This window comes from Pseudophryne corroboree, chromosome 4, assembly GCF_028390025.1.
Source record: "Pseudophryne corroboree isolate aPseCor3 chromosome 4, aPseCor3.hap2, whole genome shotgun sequence".
Lineage (NCBI taxonomy): Eukaryota > Metazoa > Chordata > Amphibia > Anura > Myobatrachidae > Pseudophryne > Pseudophryne corroboree.
The window spans coordinates 909,877,589-909,891,195 of record NC_086447.1 but is presented as its reverse complement, the minus strand read 5'-3'; positions in this window follow the sequence as shown (position 1 = coordinate 909,891,195).

Sequence of the window (13,607 nt, the reverse complement as noted above, 5' to 3'; positions counted from 1 at the left end):
GAAGATAGAAAATAAAACCCCACCACAGGTAGGTATACAATTATGGACGAGCACTGACGACACAGAGGTAGCTACAGCCGTGGACTACCGTACTGCGTCTGCTAGTATAGAGATGATAATGATATAAAAAATATATATATATCACTACTGCAGGTATATATAATATAATGACGGACCTGCTGGACACTGTCAGCAGACTCCTAAACTACTAGTATGAAGAAGATAGAAAAAAAAAACCACCACAGGTAGGTATACAATTATGGACGAGCACTGACGACACAGAGGTAGCTACAGCCGTGGACTACCGTACTGCGTCTGCTAGTATAGAGATGATAATGATATAAAATATATATATATATCACTACTGCAGGTATATATAATATAATGACGGACCTGCTGGACACTGTCAGCAGACTCCTAAACTACTAGTATGAAGAAGATAGAAAATAAAACCCCACCACAGGTAGGTATACAATTATGGACGAGCACTGACGACACAGAGGTAGCTACAGCCGTGGACTACCGTACTGCGTCTGCTAGTATAGAGATGATAATGATATAAAAAATATATATATATCACTACTGCAGGTATATATAATATAATGACGGACCTGCTGGACACTGTCAGCAGACTCCTAAACTACTAGTATGAAGAAGATAGAAAAAAAAAACCCCACCACAGGTAGGTATACAATTATGGATGAGCACTGACGACACAGAGGTAGCTACAGCCGTGGACTACCGTACTGCGTCTGCTAGTATAGAGATGATAATGATATAAAAAATATATATATATCACTACTGCAGGTATATATAATATAATGACGGACCTGCTGGACACTGTCAGCAGACTCCTAAACTACTAGTATGAAGAAGATAGAAAAATAAACCCCACCACAGGTAGGTATACAATTATGGACGAGCACTGACGACACAGAGGTAGCCACAGCCGTGGACTACCGTACTGCGTCTGCTAATATAGAGATGATAAAGATGATAGAGATGAACAAAAAAAATATAACACTACTGCAGGTAAATATTTATATAATATAATGAATGACGGACCTGCTGGACACTGTCAGCAGAATGCGTTTATAGAATAATAAAAAAAATACACCACAGGAGTGTTTAACTTTTTCAGGCAGACAATATACTGGTGGTCACTGGTCAGTCACACTGGCAGCAAAAGTGTGCACTGTACTCCTGCTATAACTGCACCCCAGTCTCCCCCACAATTCAGCTGTGTGATCAGTGAGCACTCAGCACAGTCAGATATACATAGATGATATTATCATGCAGCACACTGAGGCTGAGCACAGATATGGTATGTGACTGTGTATCGTTTTTTTTCAGGCAGAGAACGGATTATATTAAATAATAAATAAAACTGGTGGTAGTCACTAGTAACTATCAGCAAAACTCTGCACTCTGAGTACTCCTAATGCTCCCCAAAATTACTAAGTTAGTAGTAAATCAACTCAAGTGTCTCTATCTATTCTAACGGAGAGGACGCCAGCCACGTCCTCTCCCTATCAATCTCAATGCACGTGTGAAAATGGCGGCGACGCGCGGCTCCTTATATAGAATCCGAGTCTCGCGATAGAATACGAGCCTCGCGAGAATCCGACAGCGGGATGATGACGTTCGGGCGCGCTCGGGTTAACCGAGCAAGGCTGGAAGATCCGAGTCTGCCTCGGACCCGTGTAAAAAGGCTGATGTTCGGGGGGGTTCGGATTCCGAGGAACCGAACCCGCTCATCTCTACTTTTTAAGTGGGTCAACTTTCACAATCGGTGGGTTGTCTAAATACTTTTTTGCCCAGCTGTATATACGGAGAGGTGTGTGAAATATAATCACATCTGAGTATAGCAGAAATTAAATAGCAAACAAAACAACTGTATCGGGGAGATTAAGCAAAACGCGCCGGCACTTGCTCCAATGACTTCAATAAATGCAAACCCCATCCCTTTAAAATGTAATTTTATTTAGATGGTGCACTTCTACACTCATTATGTAGGTCCATGAGCCAACCATTACCCCCAGACTCAATGGCTCCCGAATCCTGCCTGACATATCTCCTCTCTCGGCCGTCCATTGTAACCGTGTTTTCCACCAGAGTTGGATTTCCCAGCATTATAAGATCAGAGTCCTCTCCACGCCAGCGCTCCCTCTTAACCCAGGACATAGGCACTGCCATGTTAGTCTCAGTCACCTGTCTGCCAGTCAGAGCGCAGAATCTACCCAGGTGACTACAACGGCCACTCAGGGCCCAGCCTGCCCTATTTAGGACTCCCAGGTGCACCGGCTAGTCATCAGTGCAACGTTGTATCTCTAGATGCCATTCTGGTCTCCTGCTACTTGCAGATGTCTCAGCAAGTTCTGCTTAGTTCTTCTCCCAGCTTTCCAGTTCCAGCTATCCGGTTCCATCCCAGTCCAGTGTCTAGCTCACAGTCGTCCCAGCTATCCGGTTCCATCCTGGTCCAGTGTCCGGCTCACAGCTGTCCCATCTATCCGGTTCCATCTTGGTCCAGTGTCCGGCTTACAGCCGTCCCAGTTATCCGGTTCCATCCATGTCCAGTACCTGGCGCAGTCCAGTCCATTCTTCAGCTACCGCTGTTCCAGTTATCTGGCACAATCTGGTCCAGTCCTCAGCTACCGCTGTTCCTGCTATTCAGCACAGTCCAGTCCTTAGATACTGCTGTTTCAGTTATCCGGTGTAGTCCAGTTCAGTCCTCAGCTACCCATGTTCCAGTTATACGGCATAGTCCAGTCCAGCCGCCAGCTATACATTACCTAGTCAGCTGGTCCCAGTACAGCATCTTTGCCAATGCCGAGTCAGTTCCATTAAGCCACATAAGCTCCACTAACTTCAGTGCCACTTGCATTTGAGACTCTCTTGTTCCTGCTGTTCCCAATCTTACTCTCTACATATGCAAACAAACTTCATTAAGCCACCTAGTTTCCTGTACACTCGCCCGGCTTCTGGCACTCCAAGCACAAACAGTCCCATTGGTGCCGTGAATGTGTCACAAATTGATTCCCCCTGTCTGCGCACTAGCAGTTGGCGCTGAGCTGGTCATGGTGCTGGAATAGGTCACATGGTCTGTTGGCGGCTCCTCCGTCCTCTGTGGAGAGACATGCGGAGGAGCCGCCAGCAGATGTGACTTCTGCCTGCAGTCAGTGCTTTTTTGCGGCCTTGTGGCAATGCAGCATTGCTGTATGCTGGCAGCTCCTCCTGACAGTGCTCGGTGAAGTGGTGGTGGGCTGCTGCACCCGCTGGGTGACCCCCATAGCAATGGTGCCCTAGGCATTCGCCTATATGGCCCATGCCCAGGGCTTGCACTGCTCCTTCCCATCTTAACGCTCACCCTTTCCTTGGCCCCAGTTGCCTCTTTCTGATTCCTTCAGCACCCCAATCCAAACTCACACAACATACTTGCTGAGTTTCACCACTTTGGGGGCAATGTATCAAGTCTTGGAGAGAGCTAAGTTGGGGAAGTTTCCCAAATCAGCCACTAAGCATCTGTCATTTGAAAGACTAGTTGCTATGGGTAATTTTTCCACTTTATCATTCTCCAAGGCTTGATAAATCTCCCCCCTTTGTCTCACCTGTACACTTCATGCCCACATCTCTTGTTACCCACTAATCACACATCATCACTGTGTATTAGAATTTGCAGCAGTTGCATCAAAACCGCCTTGTTCCAGTTATGACAGGTAGGTGGCGCTGTTCTGTCATATATAACACAAGCCAAACATTTGCAATGACTGGGCTGAGGTAACACGCTTCTACAGCCCTGAGGCAACGTGGGTCACAGGCTGAGAATAATTTTTCAGTGTATTTAATACAGCATTTGTACCACGTAGAGGGGAATAATGATGGTAATCCTTTAGTAATGTGTATTTCCTATGGCCGGGCCTACCTGCTGTTATCCCAGAAAGCTTATGTTGCCCACACACAGCTGGCAGAATACTGTAACGTTTGACAGGAAGACAATCACAGAATACCGGGTCATCATCGGGCTTCTTAGCAAATGATACCAGGCCCCCGGTACTATGGGTGGGTGCAGCAGGAAAAGGCCCAGGTGTGACCTGATTGGATCATAGCAGCCAGCAATAAAGTTGCAGGCATGCTGGGTCTTGTAGTTCCACTGCCACTGCTGTAATGAGTGTGAAGCCGCAGGCGGGGCGTCAGGCAGCGCACACACCAGGTGTGAGGCATCGGCAGGAGAAAGTTTTATTGAGAAGGAACAACCTCAGGGCACAGTATTCCGAAGCTGCCACATGCATCGTGTAATGCAGACAGGTGCAGTATGGCGGCTTGTCCAGACACCTGGTCTCCAGCAGTTTATGTTCTCCAGTGAGACATACCGTGGCCCTGTTGTTTTGCCTTACTTGTGCACTTCTATTTATTTCTATGTCTTGTGTTGCAGACAAATGTTACCGTGTCCCAAACCCCAGCTAACAGAATGGCAGCTTTCCTTTCTCACAGGCAGGGCCCTCCATCCTGAAGTCCCTCCCCAGCACTATGCAGTGCCCCTTGTCTCCTAATCCCTTTCAGTGACTCTGCATGCTCGCCCTTTGCGGGATACATTTTCATTGATTGATGAACTGACTACCAGCCCCTGGGACTCACCTCCACTTTCCAGTCATACAGTGAGTACAGGTTGTCGCTTAAGAGAGGAGTGGGCCTGTGCAGGCTCCTTCTTTATCTCGGGCGATGCAGGTCTTTCGGGACATGGCGCCAACACATGTTCCCAGTGATTTTTCTACTGCGCTTGTAAAAATCTCCAGGAAAATGGCCACTGCACCATTTTCCCGGATTATTTGTGCAGCGCTGGCTCCACGAGGTAAGTATAGTATGGAGGTGCAGGGTGTGGGGACCATGTCCCCATTATAGACAGGTCACTGTCCAAAGCTCTTTCCTCTAGTCCACATCCTACCTGGTTTATTATGCTCTGTGTTGTTCCATAGACATGTCACCTTACTGTACGCTTGTTGTCATGTTTTACGGTTACTTTGTATATACGCTGTGCACCGCTGTGGAAGCTTTGTGGCATCATAAAAATAAATTATAATACTTATCTGGTATGTATCTTGCTGAGGTGCTTTAGCATGAACGGAGCACATCACAGCGTAGTCTTCACCTGCAATTGGAACCAGACCCGCACTGGTCAGCTGGGGCCACAGAGCGATATGACTGTGCCACACTGAGAAAAGTTAGGCCCCTTACCGGGCCCCCTGGTCTGTGGAGGCCAGGGTAACAGGACTGGCACCCCCCTGCAACTTGCATAAGACCCCTGCTCGCTGGGCCTGATTCATGTTTGTAAGTAAAGCAAAAAAGGAAGCAACTGGGCAAAACCATGCAGCACTGCAGGTGGGCAGGTGTAACGTGCAGAGAGAGTTAGATTTGGGTGGGGTGTGTTCAAACTGAAACCTAAATTGCAGTGTTAGCATAAAGCTGTCTAACATTTGTGGGCTACATGCAAATGCAGCCAGTATTTACCCTGCACAGAACAAATATAAATGTATTTGCTCCCCTTGCATTGCAACATAGTAGAGATGTGCACTTGAAATTTTTCGGGTTTTGGTTTTGGGTTCGGTTCTGCGGCCGTGTTTTGGGTTCGACCGCGTTTTGGCAAAACCTCACCGAATTTTTTTTGTCGGATTCGGGTGTGTTTTGGATTCGGGTGTTTTTTTCAAAAAACACTAAAAAACAGCTTAAATCATAGAATTTGGGGGTCATTTTGATCCCAAAGTATTATTAACCTCAAAAACCAAAATTTCCACTCATTTTCAGTCTATTCTGAATACCTCACACCTCACAATATTATTTTTAGTCCTAAAATTTGCACCGAGGTCACTGGATGACTAAGCTAAGCGACCCTAGTGGCCGACACAAACACCTGGCCCATCTTGGAGTGGTCCAATCCTATAAGGTTTTGAATTTTTGTCCCCAAATCAGAAAAACATAGAGAAGTGCATATAGTGAAGCACAGCTTAGGGTTTATTAGATAATCATAAACTAAGCAAACAGTCAAGGTTCCCCCTGTAGTCCTGGAATGGCTATATCCATTCCAGGACTACAGGGGGAACCTTGACTGTTTGCCGGACGAGAGGGGGAGAAGGCGCTGCGGTTGCCACAGGAGATTTGTATCCACACGCTTATAAGAACCTTCCTCCGGTAATTACATGCATTGGACACCCTGTATTCACATATTCTCCACATGTGACGTTTTATCAGCTGCTGCTATCTTGAATATATTCATGTTTTTAATCAAAAGCTGCTATATTTAAACAATTGTACCAGAATAAATGTTTGCTTAGTTTATGATTATCTCATATTGCCTAAGCTGTGCTTCACTATGGGGGTAATTCCAAGTTGATCGCAGCAGGATTTTTGTTAGCAATTGGGCAAAACCATGTGCACTGCAAGGGAGGCAGATTTAACATGTGCAGAGAGAGTTAGATTTGGGTGGGGTGTGTTCAATCTGCAATCTAATTTGCAGTGTAAAAATAAAGCAGCCAGTATTTACCCTGCACAGAATTAAAATAACCCACCCAAATCTAACTCTTTCTGCACATGTTATATCTGCCTCCCCTGCAGTGCACATGGTTTTGCCCAATTGCTATCAAAAATCCTGCTGCGATCAACTTGGAATTACCCCCTATATGCACTTCTCTATGTTTTTCTGATTTGGGGACAAAAATTCAAAACCTTATAGGATTGGACCATAGAGTTCAGCATACTCCTGACTTCAAGAAGTTCCCCATGCTATGCGCCCGGTTTCATGTACTGGTACCTTTTTTCTTTGCATTTGATCCTATCTAATAGGGTGGAGGTTTTCTTTAGGGAGTTACCTCATAGTCACCATTGTATTTAACCGAGCTGCTTTGTGAGTGCGCACCTACCGGAGGATCTATATTCCTATTTTCTCACATCTTGGAGTGGCACTGCAGTGTCACGCAGGATGGCCCTTCCAAAAAACACTCCCCAAACAGCACATGACGCAAAGAAAAAAAGAGGCGCAATGAGGTAGCTGTGTGAGTAAGCTAAGCGACCCTAGTGGCCGACACAAACACCTGGCCCATCTAGGAGTGGCACTGCAGTGTCACGCAGGATGGCCCTTCCAAAAAACACTCCCCAAACAGCACATGACGCAAAGAAGAAAAAAAGAGGCGCAATGAGGTAGCTGTGTGAGTAAGCTAAGCGACCCTAGTGGCCGACACAAACACCTGGCCCATCTAGGAGTGGCACTGCAGTGTCACGCAGGATGGCCCTTCCAAAAAACACTCCCCAAACAGCACATGACGCAAAGAAGAAAAAAAGAGGCGCAATGAGGTAGCTGTGTGAGTAAGCTAAGCGACCCTTGTGGCCGACACAAACACCTGGCCCATCTAGGAGTGGCACTGCAGTGTCAGGCAGGATGGCCCTTCCAAAAAACACTCCCCAAACAGCACATGACGCAAAGAAGAAAAAAAGAGGCGCAATGAGGTAGCTGTGTGAGTAAGCTAAGCGACCCTAGTGGCCGACACAAACACCTGGCCCATCTAGGAGTGGCACTGCAGTGTCACGCAGGATGGCCCTTCCAAAAAACACTCCCCAAACAGCACATGACGCAAAGAAGAAAAAAAGAGGCGCAATGAGGTAGCTGTGTGAGTAAGCTAAGCGACCCTAGTGGCCGACACAAACACCTGGCCCATCTAGGAGTGGCACTGCAGTGTCACGCAGGATGGCCCTTCCAAAAAACACTCCCCAAACAGCACATGACGCAAAGAAGAAAAAAAGAGGCGCAATGAGGTAGCTGTGTGAGTAAGCTAAGCGACCCTAGTGGCCGACACAAACACCTGGCCCATCTAGGAGTGGCACTGCAGTGTCACGCAGGATGGCCCTTCCAAAAAACACTCCCCAAACAGCACATGACGCAAAGAAGAAAAAAAGAGGCGCAATGAGGTAGCTGTGTGAGTAAGCTAAGCGACCCTAGTGGCCGACACAAACACCTGGCCCATCTAGGAGTGGCACTGCAGTGTCACGCAGGATGGCCCTTCCAAAAAACACTCCCCAAACAGCACATGACGCAAAGAAGAAAAAAAGAGGCGCAATGAGGTAGCTGTGTGAGTAAGCTAAGCGACCCTAGTGGCCGACACAAACACCTGGCCCATCTACGAGTGGCACTGCAGTGTCACGCAGGATGGCCCTTTCAAAAAACACTCCCCAAACAGCACATGACGCAAAGAAGAAAAAAAGAGGCGCAATGAGGTAGCTGTGTGAGTAAGCTAAGCGACCCTAGTGGCCGACACAAACACCTGGCCCATCTAGGAGTGGCACTGCAGGGTCACGCAGGATGGCCCTTCCAAAAAACACTCCCCAAACAGCACATGACGCAAAGAAGAAAAAAAGAGGCGCAATGAGGTAGCTGTGTGAGTAAGCTAAGCGACCCTAGTGGCCGACACAAACACCTGGCCCATCTAGGAGTGGCACTGCAGTGTCACGCAGGATGGCCCTTCCAAAAAACACTCCCCAAACAGCACATGACGCAAAGAAGAAAAAAAGAGGCGCAATGAGGTAGCTGTGTGAATAAGCTAAGCGACCCTAGTGGCCGACACAAACACCTGGCCCATCTAGGAGTGGCACTGCAGTGTCACGCAGGATGGCCCTTCCAAAAAACACTCCCCAAACAGCACATGACGCAAATAAAAATGAAAGAAAAAAGAGGTGCAAGATGGAATTGTCCTTGGGCCCTCCCACCCACCCTTATGTTGTATAAACAGGACATGCACACTTTAACCAACCCATCATTTCAGTGACAGGGTCTGCCACATGACTGTGACTGAAATGACCGGTTGGTTTGGACCCCCACCGAAAAAGAAGCAATTAATCTCTCCTTGCACAAACTGGCTCTACAGAGGCAAGATGTCCACCTCATCATCATCCTCCGATATATCACCGTGTACATCCCGCTCCTCACAGATTATCAATTCGTCCCCACTGGAATCCACCATCTCAGCTCCCTGTGTACTTTGTGGAGGCAATTGCTGCTGGTCAATGTCTCCACGGAGGAATTGATTATAATTCATTTTAATGAACATCATCTTCTCCACATTTTCTGGAAGTAACCTCGTACGCCGATTGCTGACAAGGTGAGCGGCGGCACTAAACACTCTTTCGGAGTACACACTTGTGGGAGGGCAACTTAGGTAGAATAAAGCCAGTTTGTGCAAGGGCCTCCAAATTGCCTCTTTTTCCTGCCAGTATAAGTACGGACTGTCTGACGTGCCTACTTGGATGCGGTCACTCATATAATCCTCCACCATTCTTTCAATGGTGAGAGAATCATATGCAGTGACAGTAGACGACATGTCCGTAATCGTTGTCAGGTCCTTCAGTCCGGACCAGATGTCAGCATCAGCAGTCGCTCCAGACTGCCCTGCATCACCGCCAGCGGGTGGGCTCGGAATTCTGAGCCTTTTCCTCGCACCCCCAGTTGCGGGAGAATGTGAAGGAGGAGATGTTGACAGGTCGCGTTCCGCTTGACTTGACAATTTTGTCACCAGCAGGTCTTTGAACCCCAGCAGACTTGTGTGTGCCGGAAAGAGAGATCCAAGGTAGGTTTTAAATCTAGGATCGAGCACGGTGGCCAAAATGTAGTGCTCTGATTTCAACAGATTGACCACCCGTGAATCCTTGTTAAGCGAATTAAGGGCTCCATCCACAAGTCCCACATGCCTAGCGGAATCGCTCCCTTTTAGCTCCTCCCTCAATGCCTCCAGCTTCTTCTGCAAAAGCCTGATGAGGGGAATGACCTGACTCAGGCTGGCAGTGTCTGAACTGACTTCACGTGTGGCAAGTTCAAAAGGTTGCAGAACCTTGCACAACGTTGAAATCATTCTCCACTGCGCTTGAGACAGGTACATTCCACCTCCTATATCGTGCTCAATTGTATAGGCTTGAATGGCCTTTTGCTGCTCCTCCAACCTCTGAAGCATATATAGGGTTGAATTCCACCTCGTTACCACTTCTTGCTTCAGATGATGGCAGGGCAGGTTCAGGCGTTTTTGGTGGTGCTCCAGTCTTCTGTACGTGGTGCCTGTACGCCGAAAGTGTCCCGCAATTCTTCTGGCCACCGACAGCATCTCTTGCACGCCCCTGTCGTTTTTAAAAAAATTCTGCACCACCAAATTCAAGGTATGTGCAAAACATGGGACGTGCTGGAATTTGCCCATATTTAATGCACACACAATATTGCTGGCGTTGTCCGATGCCACTAATCCACAGGAGAGTCCAATTGGGGTAAGCCATTCCGCGATGATCTTCCTCAGTTGCCGTAAGAGGTTTTCAGCTGTGTGCGTATTCTGGAAACCGGTGATACAAAGCGTAGCCTGCCTAGGAAAGAGTTGGCGTTTGCGAGATGCTGCTACTGGTGCCGCCGCTGCTGTTCTTGCGGCGGGAGTCCATACATCTACCCAGTGGGCTGTCACAGTCATATAGTCCTGACCCTGCCCTGCTCCACTTGTCCACATGTCCGTGGTTAAGTGGACATTGGGTACAACTGCATTTTTTAGGACACTGGTGAGTCTTTTTCTGACGTCCGTGTACATTCTCGGTATCGCCTGCCTAGAGAAGTGGAACCTAGATGGTATTTGGTAACGGGGGCACACTACCTCAAGAAATTGTCTAGTTCCCTGTGAACTAACGGCGGATACCGGACGCACGTCTAACACCAACATAGTTGTCAAGGCCTCAGTTATCCGCTTTGCAACAGGATGACTGCTGTGATATTTCATCTTCCTCGCAAAGGACTGTTGGACAGTCAATTGCTTGGTGGAAGTAGTAAAAGTGGGCTTACGACTTCCCCTCTGGGATGACCATCGACTCCCAGCAGCAACAACAGCAGCGCCAGCAGCAGTAGGCGTTACACGCAAGGATGCATCGGAGGAATCCCAGGCAGGAGAGGACTCGTCAGAATTGCCAGTGACATGGCCTGCAGGACTATTGGCATTCCTGGGGAAGGAGGAAATTGACACTGAGGGAGTTGGTGGGGTGGTTTGCGTGAGCTTGGTTACAAGAGGAAGGGATTTACTGGTCAGTGGACTGCTTCCGCTGTCGCCCAAAGTTTTTGAACTTGTCACTGACTTATTATGAATGCGCTGCAGGTGACGTATAAGGGATGATGTTCCGAGGTGGTTAACGTCCTTACCCCTACTTATTACAGCTTGACAAAGGCAACACACGGCTTGACAAATGTTGTCCGCATTTCTGTTGAAATACTTCCACACCGAAGAGCTGATTTTTTTGGTATTTTCACCAGGCATGTCAACGGCCATATTCCTCCCACGGACAACAGGTGTCTCCCCGGGTGCCTGACTTAAACAAACCACCTCACCATCAGAATCCTCCTTGTCAATTTCCTCCCCAGCGCCAGCAACACCCATATCCTCCTCATCCTGGTGTACTTCAACACTGACATCTTCAATCTGACTATCAGGAACTGGACTGCGGGTGCTCCTTCCAGCACTTGCAGGGGGCGTGCAAATGGTGGAAGGCGCATGCTCTTCACGTCCAGTGTTGGGAAGGTCAGGCATCGCAACCGACACAATTGGACTCTCCTTGTGGATTTGGGATTTCGAAGAACGCACAGTTCTTTGCGGTGCTTTTGCCAGCTAGAGTCTTTTCATTTTTCTAGCGAGAGGCTGAGTGCTTCCATCCTCATGTGAAGCTGAACCACTAGCCATGAACATAGGCCAGGGCCTCAGCCGTTCCTTGCCACTCCGTGTGGTAAATGGCATATTGGCAAGTTTACGCTTCTCCTCCGACAATTTTATTTTAGATTTTGGAGTCCTTTTTTTACTGATATTTGGTGGGCATCGGCCTTGGCAGACGACGTTGATGGCATTTCATCGTCTCGGCCATGACTAGTGGCAGCAGCTTCAGCACGAGGTGGAAGTGGATCTTGATCTTTCCCTATTTTTGGAACCTCAACATTTTTGTTCTCCATATTTTAATAGGCACAACTAAAAGGCACCTCAGGTAAACAATGGAGATGGATGGATACTAGTATACAATTATGGATGGACGAGCGACTGCCGACACAGAGGTAGCTACAGCCGTGGACTACCGTACTGTGTCTGCTGCTAATATAGACTGGATGATAATGAGATGAAATTATTATATATATATATAATATCACTAGTACTGCAGCCGGACAGGTATATATATTTATTATGTAATGACTGATGACGGACCTGCTGGACACTGTCAGCTCAGCACCGCAGACTGCTACAGTAAGCTACTATAGTAGTATGTATCAAGAAGAAAGAAAAAAAAAACCATGGGTAGGTGGTATACAATTATGGATGGACGAGCGACTGCCGACACAGAGGTAGCTACAGCCGTGGACTACCGTACTGTGTCTGCTGCTAATATAGACTGGATGATAATGAGATGAAATTAATATATATATATATATATAATATCACTAGTACTGCAGCCGGACAGGTATATATATTTATTATGTAATGACGGACCTGCTGGACACTGTCAGCTCAGCACCGCAGACTGCTACAGTAAGCTACTATAGTAGTATGTATCAAGAAGAAAGCAAAAAAAAAAAACCACGGGTAGGTGGTATACAATTATGGATGGACGAGCGACTGCCGACACAGAGGTAGCTACAGCCGTGGACTACCGTACTGTGTCTGCTGCTAATATAGACTGGATGATAATGAGATGAAATTAATATATATATATATAATATCACTAGTACTGCAGCCGGACAGGTATATATATTTATTATGTAATGACGGACCTGCTGGACACTGTCAGCTCAGCACCGCAGACTGCTAAAGTAAGCAAATATAGTAGTATGTATCAAGAAGAAAGAAAAAAAAAAACCACGGGTAGGTGGTATACAATTATGGATGGACGAGCGACTGCCGACACAGAGGTAGCTACAGCCGTGGACTACCGTACTGTGTCTGCTGCTAATATAGACTGGATGATAATGAGATGAAATTAATATATATATATATAATATCACTAGTACTGCAGCCGGACAGGTATATATATTTATTATGTAATGACGGACCTGCTGGGCACTGTCAGCTCAGCACCGCAGACTGCTACAGTAAGCTACTATAGTAGTATGTATCAAGAAGAAAGAAAAAAAAAAACATGGGTAGGTGGTATACAATTATGGATGGACGAGCGACTGCCGACACAGAGGTAGCTACAGCCGTGGACTACCGTACTGTGTCTGCTGCTAATATAGACTGGATGATAATGAGATGAAATTAATATATATATATATAATATCACTAGTACTGCAGCCGGACAGGTATATATATTTATTATGTAATGACGGACCTGCTGGACACTGTCAGCTCAGCACCGCAGACTGCTACAGTAAGCTACTATAGTAGTATGTATCAAGAAGAAAGAAAAAAAAAACCACGGGTAGGTGGTATACAATTATGGATGGACGAGCGACTGCCGACACAGAGGTAGCTACAGCCGTGGACTACCGTACTGTGTCTGCTGCTAATATAGACTGGATGATAATGAGATGAAATTAATATATATATATATATAATATCACTAGTACTGCAGCC